The sequence below is a fragment of the Tupaia chinensis genome, unplaced genomic scaffold (assembly GCF_000334495.1).
Source record: "Tupaia chinensis unplaced genomic scaffold, TupChi_1.0 Scaffold000644_1, whole genome shotgun sequence".
Classification (NCBI taxonomy): domain Eukaryota; kingdom Metazoa; phylum Chordata; class Mammalia; order Scandentia; family Tupaiidae; genus Tupaia; species Tupaia belangeri.
Window position 1 is genome coordinate 6,634,482 of NW_006160165.1, and position 6,626 is coordinate 6,641,107.

The following is a 6,626-nucleotide window of genomic DNA, read 5'->3' on the forward strand; positions in this document are numbered from 1 at the left end:
GGGTGGATGGGTGAGTGGATGAATGGAAGGATGGGTAGGTGGATGGGTGGGTAGATGAATAAGTGGGTGGAGAGTGGGTGGATGGATGGGTGGGTGGATGGATGTGTGTGTATGAATGGATGGATGGGTAGATGGATGGGTGGGTGGATGGATAAGTGGATGGATGGGTAGGTGGATAGATGGGTGGTAGATGGAAGAGGATGAGTGGGTGGTTGTATAAGTGGATGGATTAGTGGATGGATGCATGGATGGATGAGTGGGTAAAGTGGTGAGTGGATGGATGAGTGGGTGGGTGGATGGATGGATGAGTGGATGGATAAGTGGATGGTTGGATGGATGGCTAGGGGTGGATGGGTAGATAGATAAGTGGATAGATGAATGAGCACATGGCTGGGCGGGTGGATGAACGGGGATGAGTGGGTGAATGGACGAATGGATGGATAAGTGGATGGTTGGATGGATGGTTAGGGGTGGATGGGTAGATGGGTCGATGGTGGTTGGATGGGTGATGGGTGGGGAGTAGGCATGAGGATTAATGGACAGATGAGCTGGCACTCAAGAAAGTAAAACATAAGTCACAGCTTACGTTAGCTTGTCAAGCTCCCTTCCATGAGGTCTGACTTCCTTCCTGATTATGCTGAACAAACAAGCCACCAGGGATCTCAGGACGGGAGTGTTGGGAAGCCTGCTGAGCCCACCTTCCTCTATTGAGGAGCTCAACCACAGTTCCTGTTTTCTGTGGACAGTGTCTTCATCCCACTGTTCGGTCCCATCTTATCATCACCAAGAGCTCACCTCAAGCTAAGGACATTAGGGGAAGGGAGGGTAACTCACCTCTATAGCATGATTGTAGCAGTACCTGAGTGGGCCCCGCCCTCGTGGCGCTCAGTACCTGAGTGGGCCCGCCCTCGTGGTGCTCAGTACCTGAGTGGGCCCGCCCTCGTGGCGCTCAGTACCTGAGTGGGCCTGCCCTCGTGGCGCTCAGTACCGAGTGGGCCCCATCCTCGTGGCAGTCAGTACCTGAGTTTGGCCTCTCCACGTGGCAGTCATACCTGAGTTTGGCCTCCCCTCCTGGCGCTCAGTACCTGAGTTTGGCCCCGCCCTTGTGGCGCTCAATACTGAGTGGGCCCGCCCTCGTGGCGCTCAGTACCTGAGTGGGCCCCATCCTCATGGCAGTCAGTACCTGAGTGGGGCCTCCCCACGTGGCAATCATACCTGAGTTTGGCCTCCCCTCGTGGCACTCAGTACCTGAGTGGGGCCTCCCCTCGTGGCACTACCCAGGTAGGGCCTGCCCTTGTCATAGTACTTGGGGAGGGCCTGCCTTTGTGACATGCCTGTTTTGAGGAACCCAAGTGCCTGCTTTCCAGGTTAACGGAAGGAGAACCAAGACTTCCCCACCGGTTCTGTCCTGGGGTAGCCTGCAGGAGGTGAGCACCCTTCATGCCACGGACTTGCCCACATGGTTTCTTTTCTTTCTTTTTTTAAAGAGGTTTTTGCTATAGGGCATGTGTGCTTGCCAGAAAGAGAGAGAGACAGAAAGCGAGAAATCACCCCCCGGGGGGATGGCCACACCGCAATCCCTTCTCCTCCATTCTCCTCTCAGGACCTTGGGCACGCACGCACACATGAGTTTAAGCCACCGGGTCCGGGACGCGAACCGCGGTCGACTACATGGGAGTCCAGTGACACAGCCATTACGCTAACTGCTGGTCCCCAGTTTCTCTGTGGTAAGTGCAGGTGCTGCTGGGTCAGAGGGAGGGACAAGCTGATGCCTAGGATGCACAGTTCGCTCAGGGGAAGACAGGCCGTCCTCGTCCTCAGCCTGCCGGGTCTGCCCCATGCCACGTCCTCCTTTCCAAGGGGAGACCTCAGTTACGTGGCTGCTAGGCGTTTGTCTTTGTGAACTCCCTTCCCACCGCCATCATGGGTCCCTGCCCTACGCCCAGGACACCCTGGCTTCAGCCAGGGGACGCACCACGCCGATGCCCCCTATGGGGCTCTGCACCCCTGTGGTCTCTGCACCATGACGGGGTGGCTGCCCTCCCTCCCTGAGGATTCCCCCCGCTGCGTGCCCAGAATCCTGCCCAGGAGGAGAAATTGGAAGGGCTGTGGCGTGACCACGGCCCGCCTGGGGCTTCTCTCTGCCAGTGATGAGTGAAAGTGAGCGACAAAGCTGCAGGCTCCCTCGTCTCACCTTTGCCCTGCGCAGCCCTGGCCCGTGACCCCATGGCCATCAGCATGGCCTCACCAACGTCCAGCTGCCGTCCGTTCTGCAGGTGTCGGGCTGGTCTCCGGGGCGGTGGGCAGGGCAATCAGTGTGGCCCACCCTGTAATGGAGCCAGCACTGCAGCTCTGCAGAGGCGGGGCTCCGAGGAGGGTCTGTTCTCCAGTCCTCCTCCCAGGACCCTTGAGAGCCTCCACGCCGTGCTGCCTGGGGAGGGCAGGCCGAGCCCTTGCGGCCCTCCTGTCCCTGTGCCTAGTACTCGTGGCCCCGGCTGGGCTCAGCTGTGCTTCATCCCTGCAGACCTGCAGACCTGCAGACCTGCAGCCACACCTGGGTGAAGGACAGGTGACCCCGGCCCCATCAGGGGCAGCTCGGGAGCTCCTGTGATGGGTCCGGGCCCACGCTGAGGGCCTTGGGAGTCTTCCTCAGACTGGCTCTGGGAGCGGTGGGAGGGTGACTCCTGGTCCAAGGGCCAGAACCAAGTGACTAGCAGGGGCTCGCCAGCAGCAGGGGGACGCAGGCCCAGTGCGCTGAGGGGAGGACACCCCGCTTCCATGCCCTGCCCATCAAGGCCACACATCCCGGCCCCCGTGCAGCCCTCACCCCCCTGGCCGTGAGCTGGCAGCCCCTCAGACCTCAGCGCACTCCAAGGCCCCTCCTGCCAGGCCAGCTCGGTTCTGCTCTCACCCTGTCCCAGCGTGCACCCCTGCCAGATGCACTCCTGGGTGGGTGGCTTGTAAGAATTGTCTGTCCTCCGGCCTTCCCACCACCCACCACCCACTGCCCACTGTGAGTAAGCTGCAAGGTGGCCGGACATGCTGATGGAGGCCGGAGTCGGCCATGCAGAGCGAGGGGCTCGGCCCAGCCCACCCACGTGTGTGAAATGGGATGTTTAGCCAACGTGCCAAGTTGGGGTGGCAGCAGGGGCCGTCCCCAGCCCGCGGTGCCGGGTGTGAGTGCCGCAGACCCCGAGCAGTGACTGGGTCGCAGCTGTGCGGGGGTGGGAGGCGTTTAAGTCAGTGGGGAAGACGAGGGTCTGTGTGTGCCACGTTCATGTGTGGACTGAGACCCGGGAAGGCAGAAGGCAGGCTGGGAAGTGGTGGGTCTGCTTCTGTGAGTTCCTGCCAGCCTCGGTAGTGAGGACACCGGACAGGGATGCGCAGGGCCGTGTGCCCAGGGTGAGTCCTAGGCCGGCCTCTGCTCTCAGTGAGAGCTGGAATGTGCTGAGACTTATGAGAGAGGCTCCAAACAGTGCCGGCCGCGGAAGCCAGCAGAGGCAGGGGTGGGAGCTGCCTGGAGCCTGGGCGACAGTGACACCCTGTCAAGCTCACCAAGGGGCGCATAGCACTGGGAAGGCTGGAGTCGATGAGAGGGAATAACAGGAAGTGGGGACTTGGGGAATGGGTACAGAGCCCCGCATGGCCCTGAGTGGCCCTGGGCAGGGCAGGCAGTAGGAGCTGGACCACCAGGAGGCCCCCTTCCCTCCTGCCTGCAGAGTCCCGCAGGAGCTCGGGTGAAGGGATGACAGGGTGGACTTGAGTGGGCACAGTGAAGGGCCTGGAGGGCCAGGTAGAGCCATGGACAGAGCTCAGCCATGTCCTCGGTGACCTTGGCGGCCCCCACAAGTCAAACAGAGCTGGCCGGAGTGTGGGGGAGGGGCCGTGGCCGGCGCGCCTGCTGTGGGCTGCCCGGGCCCAGAGCTGCGGGCGGCCAGGGTCTGGTATGGGGGATGCCATGAAGGCACCAGCACCTTAGGGTCCTATGTGCGTGCTGCCCTGGCCAGCTGGTGCCCCTGCCCATCAGCTCCTCCAGGGCCTGCCCCGGGGCTCCGTCTCTGCAGCTCCTGCCACTGCTCACACACCCGGAGCCAGGCCCTGCCTGCTCTGCGGCGTCCTGTCCACCCGCAAGCACGTGGCGCCGGCGAGGGACACCTGCCCCATGTTCGTCTGCCACCAGTGAGGTGCACAGACGGTTAGTGTGGACTGAGCGTGTGCAGGTCGGTGAGACACCACCCACGTGCGCGCTCTTTCCTTCATCTAAGGAAGGAGGGGCGTCACCGGGAGCAGTGGCCGTCTCCGAGGACGCGTGGGGACTACGTGGAGAAAGGAGTCGCCTCTGGTCACCTGGTATCCACAGGCCTATGATCAGTGATCTGTCACGGGTGGGTTTCGATGCTGGTCCCTCGGTGAGCACAGAGGAGAGTGACCACAGGGCAGGGAGAAATGGGTTATTCCGCAGACACTCCCTGTCTGCAGTGGGGAGAGCGAACGTCACCTGCCCTCGGCCTCACGTGGGGGCGTGGCTGCCCGGAGCCGAGAGCCCGGGGCCAACCTCTGCTGTCTGTGTGTCACTGCGTGGGGGCTGGTCGTCATGTGGCATTACTGCACAGTTGCTGACTGATGCATGGTCCAAACCCACCATCTGGTGGGAAGAGCAAGCCTTCGGCGCCTCCATTGCCTGTTGTGGGGAGAGGGAAGACCTACCGCAGATGGGGCTAGGCACTCGTCCTGGGGCCTGTGGTGTGGGAGGGGTGTGGGCGTCTCCCCATCTCCAGGCTTGAGCTCAGGGCAGGAGGGCAGCCCTGGGGTGCAAGTGCAGGAAGCAGCTTTCGAGTAAGTGGGGTCCTCCACCCCAGGCTTGGGGAGGGAGTACCTCAGTCGTGGCCCGGGCTGTCAGAGCACAGCCAGCGCTGCAGGCCGCCCTCACCACTCGCAGGCAGCTGTCCGTCCAACACACCAGGCAGTAGGTCCCGGGCCGTCTCCCAGTGGGGTTGAGGTGGCCTGTGTTTACGACAGCAGGCGTGTCACCTAAAAGGCCATCGTGAGAGTCACTTGTTCCGGACCCTACCAAGACCTGGGCCTCCCTCATGCTTGTCTCCGGGTGCCAGAGCCTTCGCTGCAGGTCATGCCCCCCCCCAGGCTCCTCGGTCCCCCACCGCTGACAGCAGCACCCCCGGAGCCCACACCCGTAGGTGCAGAGGGGACTGATCGCCGCCACCTCGGCGCACTCCCAGGCAGAGCGAGCCTCGGGAACCCTGCTGGAAGGCTGTCTCGCTGTCCCAGCTCTGACCACAGGGGTCTCAGCTGTTCCCTGCCTTTCCTGGGGAGTGCCAGCAGGGTCGCAGCAAGAAGATTGGGCCCCCAGACACCATGGCAGAGTCCGCGCAGCAGGAGGAGTCACTGACACACAGCATCAGCCGATCGAAACCCCGCGGGAGAGCAGGCCAGAGCAGGGCCACGGGTGAGGAAGGCAGGGCAAGAGGTGGGCAGCGGGGCGAGCTCACGTGCTGGCCAGTGTGGTCACGACCCGCTGGCATGTGGCAGTCCCCTGGCCTCTGCGTGCGTGTGTGTCGTTCTCTGTATATGCTGTGTGCAGAGAGCAGACACCTTTTCCCTGCCTATCCTCAGGGTGCCCGCAGCCCTGCACCGGCTGGCACAGCCAGCAAGCGCCCCACTCAGCCCTGCTCAGCCCAGGCAGCTCATCGCAGGCAGCCCTAACTCCCTGCCCCGACACCATCTGCTCAGGGTCCTTTCCCTGCCCCCGACGTACCGTCTGCCCACAGGCTTTCCGCAGAAGTCCTGGGGGCCACCGTAGCAGAGACACCCCTGAACAGCCTGGCTCTCAGTGTCTGCTGTGCCACAGGCTTCCCAAGGGGCATGCAGACTCGAGGCAGGCCGGCCTGGTGAGGGAGAACTTGAGTTCTCCACTCAAGTGGGTTTTGCATCTTTCTAGGGGGAGCCATGAGGCGGAGGAAACGCCTATCGACCCCTGAGAGGTGGTGGGGGTGTTCAGATACCGCGACCCTGAAGGTGGCATTGCGGGAAGAGGTGTGGGTGAGACTCGGCCCCGAACGGTCTTTGGGAAGGCTTTGATTCCGAAAAATATTTAGGTACTCAGAAAAAACGAAGCAGCCCAGCCCCAGTGGAGGGAATGACCCGTGAGGGCACATGCTCGCTGGGTACCCGTGCGCGAGCTGTGTGTTCACAGAGCGTGCGTGCTCTTCCTCAGGAACCGGCCCCGAGCTTCCTCACCACCCTGACTCCGTGCACACTTGCATGCTTCCTTGAAAACGCGAGAGACACGGAGCGCCATCGGGATCCAGATCCCAGATGGCGCTCACGGTTGCCTGCCTCGGGCCCAGGAAGCCCATTCCCGTATCTCTGCAGGATGCTCCTTGCACAGCCCAGCTTGAGGGCTTGGCCCATCCCTGCAGGGGCCCGAGTCCTGGAAGCTGGGTCAAAGGCACTGTCCGTGCCGTGTTCACGCGACCCCGGGGTAAGGACTGGCCCATCGTGGATGGGCAGGATGGGCTGGCGCCAACTCCATCAGTGCGTTCTTGGCTTCTGTGTGGCTGAGACTTCGAGGTTCCTCGCGTTTCCTCTGTAGGTTTTTTGCGGGGGGG